Genomic DNA, 14,021 nt, shown 5'->3' with positions numbered 1-14,021 from the left:
CACAGTTATGTTTTTATCTGCAGGTCTGACAGAGGCTCCTTAACTAAACAGCAAATCTAATTATCTTCCAACTTTTGTCACGTAATGGAAGTGACCCTCTGGTGACAATCTTGCACATGTTCTCTACTGAGTTTAAATACTGTCTGGTGGCTCCTGATTGTGTGGGGAAACTAACTATGTTGCCAAAAGTGCTGCCCTCTATCATTAAAACCTGCAACACATGCAAATGTAAGAATATGTTAGTCTGAAGCTTAAATTATATAGTCTGTTTTTGCATTATCTGTCTTCATGACCTTTGTCATGACTCTTCTGTCTGACTGTCCATAAACCACATTTATACTGATATTATCACTACCATTCTGTTTATCCCCGGTTTCTTTACACTTGGCATTATAATGACCAGAATGCCTCATAGCCCAACTCGGGAAGGTGATATTACGAGATCCTGCCTACTGTGACCGGATTTCACCGGATGTGGGCACAGATCCAATCACAGGATGGATGTTATTACTAAATATGAAAAGGCTCATTCATAGTCAGTGTAGTCACAGCAGACACCTAGGCCAATGCTGTAATGTGGTTTCATGTTAAGCCAATTAGTGTTTACAGTATATAGACGTCTCACAACATCAAAAAATACTGTTTGTAGTAGGTGGTTGCTACGTACACATCTTCAAATGCCAAGACTAAGTTTAAATTGAACACATAATTATAGCATTCATTATATGATTAAGAGCATTTTACCTTTCGTCACGGTCAATTTTAATTTATTATTTAATTTGAATGTTTTGATTGAATCTATTTTTAAGAGCAGGGTTGTGGTTATTGGTAATGCCGTAACACAGTGGTGCTGATCATGCACTGTGGAGTGCGTAATTGACCCACTCATGTAATTAGCATTAATTAGCACCTCTGTTGGCGGATAGCACGGCTGAACCTGGATGTCCTGTAGTTTGGACTGTGCACTGCTGTCACTTCTACATTGAGCCACATGAAAACTGTCTGGCTACTTTGGCTGCAGTGGCTTTTCTCTGCAAGAGCCAGTATCAGTGACCGAAAGAGTGATGGGATCTGAGGTGCACACACTTTCTGGTTTAGTTGAAAAGATTCCCGTGAATATAGCAAATGTACGTTTGCATCACAGTTTCATCAAACCTCTTCGTTCTTTGTGCCCTTTCGTCAATGTTCACTTTGCACTTGAGTACAAAGAAGTTTGCTGAACTTGAAGATATTTAAACATTTCATTTCTGTAATACATGTTCTGGACAATCAAATTCTAAAACTGTCCATTTACTTGGGCAGCATTTCAAAAAAATAAAACTCTAAATTGGATACGTATCGAAACTTTACAACCTTGGAAGCTGACCATTGTAATACTTAATACTGGAACATCATCATAGTTGTCCATAATTTAATAATATTGGCACAACATAAGGAAACCGTATCAGCAGACATTTGCAATATCCATGACTTTGTATCTAGCAGTACCAATGCTATAGAGAACAATACACTGTCTGTCCAGGTCAGGACGTTTGGGGTGATGGAATGGCAGTATTGGGTTTATTGCCTTAACATTTATTTTCTATCACACACAACTGGATCAGTAAAAAGGTAAAACCAATATGCATGTATATATATACACATACACACACACACACACACACACACATACCACCATTCAAAAGTTTGTGGATCACTTAGAAATGTCCTTATTTTTGAAAGAAAAGCACATTGTTTTGTCCATTTAAACAACATCAAATATATCAGAAATACAGTGAAGACATTGTCATTGTTGTAAGTGACTATTATAGCTGGAAATGGCAGATTTTTTATGGAATATCTACATAGGAGAACAGAGGCCAATTATCAGCAACCATCACTCCTGTGTTCCAATGGCACATTGTGTTAGCTAATCCAAGTTTATCATTTTAAAAGGCTAATTGATCATTAGAAAACCATTTTGCAATTATGTTAGCACAGCTGAAAACTGTAGTGCTGATGAAAGAAGCAAAAAAACTGGCCTTCTTTTGACGAGTTGTGTATCTGGAGCATTAGCATTTGTGGGTTCGATTAAAGGCTGAAAATGGCCAGAACAAAGAACTTTCTTCTGAAACTCGTCAGTCTATTCTTGTTCTGAGAAATGGGAGGCCCCAGTGCACAGCTGAGCAAGAGGACAAGTACATTAGAGTGTCTAGTTTGAGAAACAGATGAACGTGATGATAAAGATATTTTAGCTTTCCACACTTGGAGTAACATAATCTAAATCTAGACACTAATGTACTTGTCCTCTTGCTCAGTTGTGCCCTGGGGCATCCAACTCCTCTTTCCATTCTGATTAGAGCCAGTTTGCGCTGTTCTGTGAAGGGAGTAGTACACAGCGTTGTACGAGATCTTCAGTTTCTTGGCAATTTCTCGCATGGAATTGCCCAAATAAATGCTTCACAGAGTTCAAGTAACAACATCAACTTGTAGCAGTATTTATTAGAGAGGGGTAAAGATAAAGATTTTGTTTGGGCGCCAAGCAGGTATTAACCATGCCTATAGGAAAAGAGTAGAATAGAGAGTACCACTACCAGACCAAGACACATCAGCAGAAGAGACTGCCTAGAGTGTAGCCTGTTTACCAGATAGCCAGTGGAGTGAAAAGAGAATACACACCCTATAAAACCCACATCACAGCACAGGGTTAACCCCACCAAGAATACCTCATATAATAATAATAATAATAATAATAATAATAATAATAATAATAATAATAGCACAGCAATTGAACAGCAACTTCATAGAAACAATTTACAAGAAAGAACCCAGTCATCAGAGGATTTGCAATAATCTGTATTATCTTCCAGTGGAGGAGTGCAGAGGGTATGAATGTGGGGGGTGTTCATAGACGAAACAAAGGCCTTAAAAATGTCCACAATCTTCTCGGCCACATGTCATTAGTACACACCACTTCAATACAGTTCAAATAACCATCCACAACTTGCAAGCAACCTCCCTTTTAACCTCTCTGGGCTAGGCGGGACGAATTCGTCCCACCTACGCAACAGCCAGTTGAATCCCGTGGCGCGATTTTCAAATACCTTAGAAATGCTATTACTTCAATTTCTCAAACATATGACTATTTTACAGCATTTTAAAGACAAGACTCTCGTTAATCTAACCACACTGTCCGATTTCAAAAAGGCTTTACAACGAAAGCAAAACATTAGATTATGTCAGCAGAGTACCCAGACAGAAATAATCAGACACCCATTTTTCAAGCTAGCATATAATGTCACATAAACCCAGAAGACAGCTAAATGCAGCACTAACCTTTGATGATCTTCATCAGATGACAATCCTAGGACATTATGTTATACAATACATGCATGTTTTGTTCAATCAAGTTCATATTTATATCAAAAACCAGCTTTTTACATTAGCATGTGACGTTCAGAACTAGCATACCCCCAAGAAATGGTCAGACAGGGTACTTCCTGTACAGAATCTTCTCAGGTTTTGACCTGCCATTTGAGTTCTGTTATACTCACAGACACCATTCAAACAGTTTTAGAAACTTTGGAGTGTTTTCTATCCAAAGCCAATAATTATATGCATATTCTAGTTACTGGGCAGGAGTAGTAACCAGATTAAATCGGGTACGTTTTTTATCCAGCCGTGTCAATACTGCCCCCTAGCCCTAACAGGTTAACCTGTTTAGGATAGGGGGCAGTATTTTCACGGCCGGATAAAAAACGTACCCGATTTAATCTGGTTATTACTCCTGCCCACGAAACTAGAATATGCATATAATTGTTTGATTTGGATAGAAAACACCCTAAAGTTTGTAAAACTGTTTGAATGGTGTCTGTGAGTATAACAGAACTCATATGGCAGGCCAAAACCTGAGAAGATTCTATACAGGAAGTGCCTTCTCTGACCATTTCTTGGCCTTCTATAGCCTCTTTATCGAAAACAGAGGATCTCTGCTGTAACGTGACATTTTCTAAGGCTCCCATAGGCTCTCAGAAGGCGCCAGAACGGGGAAAGATGACTCTGCAGTCCCTGGGCGGAAAACAGTAGCGCATTTGGATAGTGGTCGATCTGAGAACAATGACACGGGTGCGCGCGTGCATGTGAAGACACCATTTTCTTCTTTCAGTCTTTGAACGAAAACAACGTCTCGGAATATTATCGCTATTTTACGAGAAAAATCGCATAAAAATTGATTTTAAACAGCGTTTGACATGCTTCGAAGTACGGTAATGGAATATTTTGAATTTTTTTGTCACGATATGCGCCGGTGCGTCACCCTTCGGATAGTGTCTTGAATGCAACAACAAACGCAGCTATTTGGATTTAACTATGGATTATTTGGAACCAAAACAACATTGGGTGTAAAGTAGAAGTCTTGGGAGTGCATTCTGACGAAGAACAGCAAAGGTAATCCAATTTTTCTTATAGTAAATCTGACTTTGGTGAGTGCCAAACTTGGTGGGTGTCAAAATAGCTAGCCTGTGATGGCCAGGCTATCTACTCAGAATATTGCAAAATGTGCTTTCACCGAAAAGCTATTTTAAAATCGGACACCGCGATTGCATAAAGGAGTTCTGTATCTATAATTCTTACAGTAATTGTTATGTTTTTTGTGAACGTTTATCGTGAGTAATTTAGTAAATTCACCGGAGGTTTTCGGTGGGTATGCTAGTTCTGAACGTCACATGCTAATGTAAAAGCTGGTTTTTGATATAAATATGAACTTGATTGAACAAAACATGCATGTATTGTATAACATAATGTCATAGGAGTGTCATCTGATGAAGATCATCAAAGGTTAGTGCTGCATTTAGCTGTGGTTTTGGTTTTTGTGACATTATATGCTAGCTTGAAAAATGGATGTCTGATTATTTCTGGCTGGGTACTCTCCTGACATAATCTAATGTTTTGCTTTCATTGTAAAGCCTTTTTGAAATTGAACAACGTGGTTAGATAAAGGAGAGTCTTGTCTTTAAAATGGTGTAAAATAGTCATATGTTTGAAAAATTGAAGTTTTCGGGTTTTTGAGGAGTTTGTCATTCGCGCCACTCTATACCATTGGATATTGGTGAGGCGTTCCGCTAGCGGAACGTCTGTCCCTAACAGGTTTTAACGGGATCGATTTGACAACATCCGGGGGAAATTTCAGAGCGACAAACTAAAAATACAACATCGTAACATTAACCCCTGGTCGGGACATCCAGCGAAAAATCCTAATGCTATTAGCATAACAAAATGTAATTTTTTTTTTTTTTCAAAAATAGGACTATGTTATATCGTTTTATAGATACACCTCTCCTGAATCGAACCACGTTGTCCGATTTCAAAAAGGCTCTACAGCAAAAGCAAAACATTAGATTATGTTAGAGGAGTATATCGTAAAAGTAGCCACATAGCCATTTTCCGACCAACCACATGCATCATAAATAACCAAAAAACAGCTAAATGCAGCACTAACCTTTGACAATCTTCATCAGATGACACTCCTAGGACATCATGTTACACAATACATGCATTCTTTTGTTCGATAAAGTTCATATTTATATATAAAAACAGCATTTTACATCGGCGCGTGATGTTGACTAACTATTTTCCCTCAAATGCATCCGGTGAAACAGCGCTACAATTTACTAAATTACTATTCGAAAACATTTTTAAAATGTAATATTGTCATTCTAAGATTTATAGATGAATATCTCTTGAAAGCACCTGTAATGCCAGATTTAAAAATAACTTTACTGGGTAATCACACTTTGCGATAAAAGGGGATGCGATACTCAGAAAAATAGGCTACCGTTACAGGTCAGCGCCATCTTGGAACAATCGCATATCAAATCTACTCTTGTATACTATTGTCAATAATCCCTTAACTTTGATAATCTTCATCAGAAAGCACTTCCAGGAATCCCAGGTCCACAACAAATGTATTTTCGTTCGAAAAAGTTAATCCTTTAAGTTCCAATAGCTTGTTCTTGTTAGCGCGTTCTGAAGGCTGCACCAAAAGTTCCGTCGTGCGCGGGACTCCTCTTTCAAGAAAATGCATATTTTTTTTATTTAGGTTCGTTCAAACATGTCAAACGTTGTATAACATAAATCTTTAGGGCCTTTTTCAACCAGAGCTCCAATAAGATTCAAGGGGGACGATTGCATTGTCTTTCAAAACGTTTCGAAAGGGGAGGGTAGCCAGGGGCACCGGCGTCATAATGGTGATGGCCCTCCTCATGTGAACACTTTCCACAGCGTCTCATTCAGTCAGTTTTCACAGTAGGAGACTCAAACCACTTTGTAAAGACTGGGGATATCTAGTGGAAGCAATACGAAGTGCTCAATGAACCATTGCTCACGGTGTGACTTATAGGCAAAGTGATGAAGTTGAGTCCGCAATTCAGAATTCCACATCCTGTTACGATCGTTCTCGGGGTTTTGATTGCCATATGAGTTCTGTTATACTCACAGACACCATTCAAACAGTTTTAGAAACTTTAGGGTGTTTTCTATCCACAAGTATTAATTATATGCATATCCTAGCTTCCGAGTTTGAGTAGGAGGCCGTTTAAAATGGGCACTAATTATTTTCAAAAATCGCTGTAGCGCCCCCTATCCTAGGCGACCGTCAAGAGGTTAAACATTCTTGAAAATACAAGTGTCTTACATCTTTCAAAAGATTCGAATCTTGGAAATCAAACTCCGTTGTCTGATTTAAAATAGCTATTACAGAGAAAACATGCCATGCTTTTGTTTGAGAAGAGCTATCAACAACAACAACAAACTTTTTCCGCCATGACAGGTTTGACACATTCACATCTGAAGGTAAAATTATGACTTACATTCAGATATCTTGCTCTTATTTCTCCTTCTGAGAGTCCCAGTGATCAAATGAAGTGCCGTTTTCTTTTATAAAATCAATTTTTTACCCTAACACAAAACATTTTGTAAACTGCTTGTGTCGTGAATTCCGTCTCTATCAACTTTTGACAAAGCATTCGATGCAATTACACACACTAAACATATGTTTATCTAGTCATGGTTGGTTTCATTGCAATCCTCTGGATATTCGTAACACAGCCATACTTGATGGTTCTTTTTGAGGGGCGTATTGACCGAAAGGAACTGATTTGAAGACAATGAGCAATGACCTCATTGCGCACCAATAATATTAGCGAAGTTTCGTTGATTGACTGTATTTCTGGCCAATGACTACTGATCTTCTTGAAATCTAGCTTGGTAGATAGTCAATGAGCTGAGGTAAACGCCAGTATGTGATGGTTATGGGTTGGAACACCAGCCCTTGTTAGTAAACGCATGCGTAATGAGCTTCATTCGCCATTGAAGATCAGACTTGTTGCAGGCACACGCGTTACGCACAACAGTATTTTGTGAAGAGTATTTGCAACGATTTTATAGAAAACATTGTGGCGAATAAATCAGGAAAAGCGAAGTCAAAGTCTAAGTATACAGATTTGCACCAAATTTTTGAAGAAATAGATAGGGAAAGTGAGACAGAATTGTTGCTAGAAGATGAATCTTTCAGTGAGCATAGTTTTGACTCACAGACTGAAGAGATGTTTCTGCAAGGAGAGGACATAATTCTGGACTGGTGAGTGCTAATGCCGTTATTTGAAATATAATTAATTTGATATTTTTTGGCTAATATTTATATATATTTTTTGCAATTTATAGGAATATAATCAGTAATGAAATGTGTGATGAAATGTGTGTGTGTGTGTGTGTGTGTGTGTGTGTGTGTGTGTGTGTGTGTGTGTGTGTGTGTGTGTGTGTGTGTGTGTGTGTGTGTGTGTGTTTGTTTGTTTGTTTGTTTGTTTGTTTGGTTGATGTAGGTGTGTGTGTGTGTGTGTGTGTGTGTGTGTGTGTGTGTGTGTATGTATGTATGTATGTATGTATGTATGTATGTATGTATGTATGTATGTATGTATGTATGTATATTTTAAATGTTTTATTAAAATGGAATGGAGTAGAACAGCAAACACACACACACGGCCACTGTGCCGAGATTTGTGCGCCTGCTGCTCCACTCCACCTCATTTCCATATGAAATAGCCATTGGATGCTGTTGGGGGGAGAGAAGGCCCACAACAGTGGCCGGAGTTGAATGGAACAGCACTTCACCATAGTGACTGTGTTCCCTCTGCTCTATATAATACATATCTGTTTATTTTCCGTGATGATACAAGGCTCGTAAATAACAAATATTTTTTTAATGTTTTCTTTCACAGTGATAGCGACTCCGACTGGGAGCCCCCGGTGCCAAGGTGCCCATCCCCCACTGAAGCTGGTTCATCCAGCCGGACCCCTGCTGTCTCCGGCTCCACACCTACCCCCGCCCGGCCATCTAGAGGTGTGAAGACACTAACAAAGAAGTGGAGGAAGGGAAGTGTGGAACCTGCTGGCAGAGAGGTAGATGGGCATTGGCACTCTGTGCTGGAGGAGGATGTAGATCCAATTCCACCAGTATTTTGACCGAAAAGGCAGCCAGGACCGCAACTAGACATGACTGCGAAGTACAGCCCCCTTCAACTTTTTCAACAGTTTTTCACCCCGTCAGTTGTTGATTCCCTGGTGTCTAATACAAACAAGTATGGGGCTAAGAAGCAAGCAGGAAAGAAAGAGGCATGGAAGCCCATTTCCATGTCAGACATTTTCTGCTACCTTTCACTGGTCATTTACATGGGGCTGGTGAAGTTAAAAACCCTCAAGGATTACTGGAAAACATCCCCACTCTATCAACTGCCTTTCCCCCCCAATGTCATGTCCTGTTCAAGGTTTCTAACTATCTCACCGGTGCTTCACATCAGTGACCCAAAAGTTAATGAGGACAATGACAAGAGGAGAGGCACCGCAAGGTTTGACAGGCTCTGCAAAAGCAAACCTTTCTACCCCAGCATGATTGAGGCCTGCAAGACCAATTTTCAGCCCGCCCAGAACTTGTCCATTGATGAGAGGATGGTAGCCTTAAAGGCCAGAATTGGCCTAAAACAATACATGCGTAACAAACCAACAAAATGGGGTTACAAACTGTTTGTTTTGGCTGATCCTGTGTGTGCATACACATGCAATTTTTTTGGTTTATGAGGGGAAAAGCAGTTTTGCGACCGGTAAGGGACTCAGTTATGATTCCGTCATGGAGTTATTGGATTTTCAACTGCTGGGGAAGGGCTACAAACTGTTTGTGGACAACTTTTACTCAAGCCCTACCCTGTTTGCAGACCTGAGAAAGCTGAATGTGTGGGCTTGTGGCACCATTCGTACCAACAGAATGGGCTTTCCAAAGACAAAGGTAAACGACATGCCTAAGCGGGCTGAGTGGGGTACCATGCGATGGATTCGTGAAGATGGCCTGCTCTTTGTGAAGTGGATGGATACCAGAGAGGTGGTCATGTGCAGTAGTATCCACAAGTCCTTCAGTGGCGATCACGTCGTCAGGCGTGTGAAGGGCGCTACTGGGGCATGGACCACCAAAAATGTCCCCATTCCTGCAGCTATCAAGGACTACAACAAAGGCATGGGAGGTGTGGACCTGACAGATGCACTGATAGGTTACTACAATGTTCTCCACAAGACAAAGAAATGGTACAAAACATTATTTTATCATTTCATCAACATTGCTGTAGTGAATTCCTTCATCCTCCAGAAGGAAATGGCGAAGAGCTGTGGACAGCCCCCCATCTCACAGCTAGCCTTCAGGGAGCTGCTCATCCGGGAGCTTGCTGGCTATAGCACAAAGTCCACTGCATCACTTTCTGCCCCCTCTACCTCTGCCTCCTCTACTCCTGCCACCAGTGGTGTTCACATGCCAAAATTCATAACTGCAGGCATGAATGTGCCTCAGGGCCAAAAGGGCACAGCATGGAGGCGTTGTTGTGTTCTTTGTCGCATGAAGTCCCCCATCACCTGCACCACGTGTTCGGTTTGCCTCTGCTTTACAGCAGAAAGAGACTGCTATGGGACATGGCATCAGCAACAAAATATTGTGTAGAGGACTGAGGGTCTTCCAAGGCTCTACCCCTGTTATTTTCTTTTGTAATATTTGTTTTTTAAATATTATTTTTTGTAAAATATTTTTTGACCATTTTTATATATTTTTTTTGTGTGTTAGAATTGCATTTTGTTATGCTGTATATAGTTATTTGCATAAAAATGTATCATTTAAAAAATATATATTTTTGAAACATTTTTATAAAAAAATGTGTGTTAGAATTGCATTTTCTTATGTTGTATATAGTTATATATCACTTCACCAATTTGGCCACTTGGGTACTTTGGGCAACTTGTGTGGGACACCTGGGTGACTTCATGCTAAATGTCATGTAGCTCACTCATTCCTGAAGTTATCAGTCTGAAACTTTGCACAACTACAGTTGCCCTCTTGTGTTCTCCATCTAAATTATCCACAGCATCCTATCTGACTGTTTGGCTATTCTTGTACATGTGAAAGATGATGCTACAACAATAAAAAAAATAAAAAAAACGTATGCTTTTTCTTTCTCTTTTCTTCTACCAGATCTATTGTGTTATATTCTCCTACATTCAATTAACATTTCCACAAACTTCAGAATGTTTCCATTCAAATGATACCAAGAATATGCATATCCTTGCTTCTGGGCCTGAGCTACAGGCAGTTAGATTAGGGTATGTCTTCAGGCGGAAATTGAGAAGAAGGGAGCAAGCCATAAGAAGTTAACCACATGACCAAGGAACTTGAGTTCTGGCAAACAGAAACGACACTTCTTCAAGTTCAAGGTCAAACCTGCAGTCTTTAGTCTGTCGAAGACGTCTTGCAGATGATGTCTTGCAGATGATCCGCGACAGAGGAGGAGTAGATTATGATGTCATCCAGATACACAAGACAATTTCTACCCTTTGGAAGGTTGCTGGAGCATTCTTCAAACCAAAAGGCATGACTTTGAAGGAGTACAAACCAGCAGGGATGACAAAGGCTGTCTTGTCCTGACTAGCGGGATCCATTGCCACCTGCCAATAGCCACTGTTGAGATACAGATTACTAAAGATGGATGCTCCTGCCAGAGATTCCAGTATGTCATTTATGTTTGGTAGAGGGTAGGCATCGCTTTCTGTTATGGCATTCGGCTTCCTGTAGTCCACACAGAATCGATATCCACCATCTTTCTTTGGAATCAGGGGAATGCGCACGGTGGACACCTGGTCTGGACTTTCCACCGACGTGGCACCTATGGAAACTCCTAGACACCTCCCTGAACACTCCTCTGACCACCCCTGGAGAACCCCCTGTTTCCACGAAATACGGGGATTGTGACCAGCCAGCCAGGGGACCCCTAGCACCACCGGAAACGCAGGCGAATCAATAAGGAAAAAACTAATGCGTTCCTTATGATTCCCCTGCGTTACCATGTCCAGTGGCACCGTAGACTCCCTGACTAGCCCTGACCCTAATGGTCGGCTATCTAGGGAGTGCACGGGGAAGGGGGAATCTAACGGCACCCGCGGAATGCCCAGCTTGATGGCAAGTCCACGATCCATAAAGTTCCCAGCTGCGCCTGAATCGACTAGCGCCCTATGCTGGGAAGAGGGAAAAAATTTGGTAAACAAAACAGGTAAAAACACGTGACCAACAGGGGGTTCTGGGTGACTCTGGTGCTGACTCACCTGAGGTGACCGAGAAGTGTTCTGCCTGCCCTCTCGACTCCCAGACTGGCTCCTCCAGCACTGGTCGGCCGTGTGTCCTCTCCGACCACAGCTGGTGCAGGAGGAGCCATCTCCTCTGGTGCCCCTTGGCACGGCCCCCCCTACCTCCATAGGGGTAGGGGCGGGGGTGCACAGGGGTGGAACGGGCAGGACCCTCTCCGAACGCCCGCGGGCAGCCAGCAAATTGTCGAGACGGATGGACATGTCTATAAGCTCGTCCAGGGACAGAGCTGTGTCCCGACAGGCCAGCTCCCTGCGGACGTCCGCCCGGAGACTGCAGCGGTAGTGGTCTATGAGGGCCCTGTCGTTCCACCCCGCCCCAGCAGCCAAGGTCCTGAACTCCAGCGCGAAGTCCTGAGCACTCCTCGTCTCCTGCCTGAGGTGGAACAGCCGTTCACCCGCTGCTCTTCCTTCTGGAGGGTGGTCGAACACGGCCCAAAAGTGGCGGGTGAACTCTGGATAGTGGTCCCTCGCCGAGTCTGGGCTGTTCCAGACCGCATTAGCCCATTGCTCTGGCAAACCAACGACCAGCAAAAGAAGCACATGAAGCCTGAAATCACCATCCAACCTAGAATTGAGGTAGTAATGTTTAGTCTGAACCTACTTTTGAAGCCAAGAAGAAAAATACATTACAATGATATATTTTACTTTATAAGGTTGAATGCTAAGGTAAGGCTACCAAGTTTGCTAGAACAGAACAGATCTGATTAGCATGGAGGTGTGAAGTGAGAGGTGTCAAAGCCCTTGAGCCCAACCTTGGCAGGAGAGTTTCACAGCCTCCCCCACCCAAATGGAGAGGCCGTTGAAGACCCCTGGATTCATCTCTATTTTGAACTGATATGCAGCCAGGACACTTAAATTGTAAATTGCCACAATAAGAAACAATATTGTTGCTTTGATCACATCAGAAGATATTCTCCTCGCAATCTCCAAAATACAACAGCCACAGGACAACTTTGTTTGACATCGTAAAGAACAATTCGTCGAAACTGAAGAGATATAGCCAGCTAACGACCTCCTTTTCAACGTGGAAAAAAGCAATGGACAGAGACCTGCTAGCTAAGTTAGCTAGCTAGCTGGGATTTACTACAAGGAATCTGCCTCCCAAAAAAAGCTTATCCCAAGTGGGTGTGACACCTACTCCTGTTGCCTGCTGCACTGCTGCTTGGATTCCACCTGGTGATCTGTTCACCATCTGCCCTGGCCTGTAACCTTTATTCAACTAGGCATGTCAGTTAAGAACAAATTCTTATTTACAATGATGGCCTACCAGGGCACAATGGGTTAACTGCCTTGTTCAGGGGCAAAACAACAGATTTTTACCTTGTCAGCTCAGCGATTCGATCCAGCAACCTTTTGGTTACTGGCCCAATGCTCTAACCACTAGGCTACCTGCCACCCCTGTCTCCCTCCAGCTGGTACAGGTACCCCCACCACACTCCCCCCACTCTCCCAAGCTTTCTCTCACCTCCAGCACACACGCACTGTTGGGGCAAATGACTCTGAACTTACAATGGCTATTCCTAAGTCGTTGTATATTTTTTCTTGTGCTTTATGCTATTTGCCTCATGACTCCTGCGGGCTTTGTTGAGTATGGACTTGCTTGTTTACCCGACCGTGGGACAGACTATGTTTTTTCCCACACTCGGGACTCTGACTCTCTATTGGTTACACGGACCCGGCCTACCATCCTATTCTAACCACCGCTCGCCGGCTTTGTATTCATGTTACCTGATGAAATTACTGTTCAACATGATCTTGTTGCCATTTAAAGCACATGTCAAAAATCAACACCGCAGAGCTCTCCCTGTCCGCAGAGCTCTCCCTGATTGTATTACTACTGATGATATCTGGAAATGTGCTTGTACACCCTGGCCCATCTACTGTTGCTAGCCCCAATTCTAACTTTAGCTCTGATATCTGCTTAACTGATTTCTGCTCTCGTGAAAGTCTGGGTTTTCCGCACGTTAACACTAGAAGCTTATTACCTAAAATGGATCAATTTAAAGTGTGGGTTCACAGCTCCAATCCAGATGTGTTGGCCATTACAGAGACGTTGTTGAGAAAGAGTGTTTTGAACACTGATGTTAAACTTTCTGCTTATAACCTTTTTCGGCAAAACAGATCTTCCAAAGTTGCTGGAGTGGCAAAATTTACCAAGGCACACCTTCAGTGCTCGGTTGTCTCCACCAAGTCTGTCCCCAAATAATTTGATTTGCTGGTTTTCAGCATTAAACTTTCAAGCAGCTCTTTTTTGACTGTTGCTGGGTCCACCATCAGCACTGGACTGTACCCTAAATGCCCTAAGCTCTCTCCTGGCT

The sequence above is a fragment of the Salmo salar genome, chromosome 26, assembly GCF_965601325.2.
Source record: "Salmo salar chromosome 26, fSalSal1, whole genome shotgun sequence".
NCBI classification, from domain to species: domain Eukaryota; kingdom Metazoa; phylum Chordata; class Actinopteri; order Salmoniformes; family Salmonidae; genus Salmo; species Salmo salar.
The sequence above is the reverse complement of the archived record's forward strand: the minus strand, read 5'-3'. Positions refer to the sequence as shown.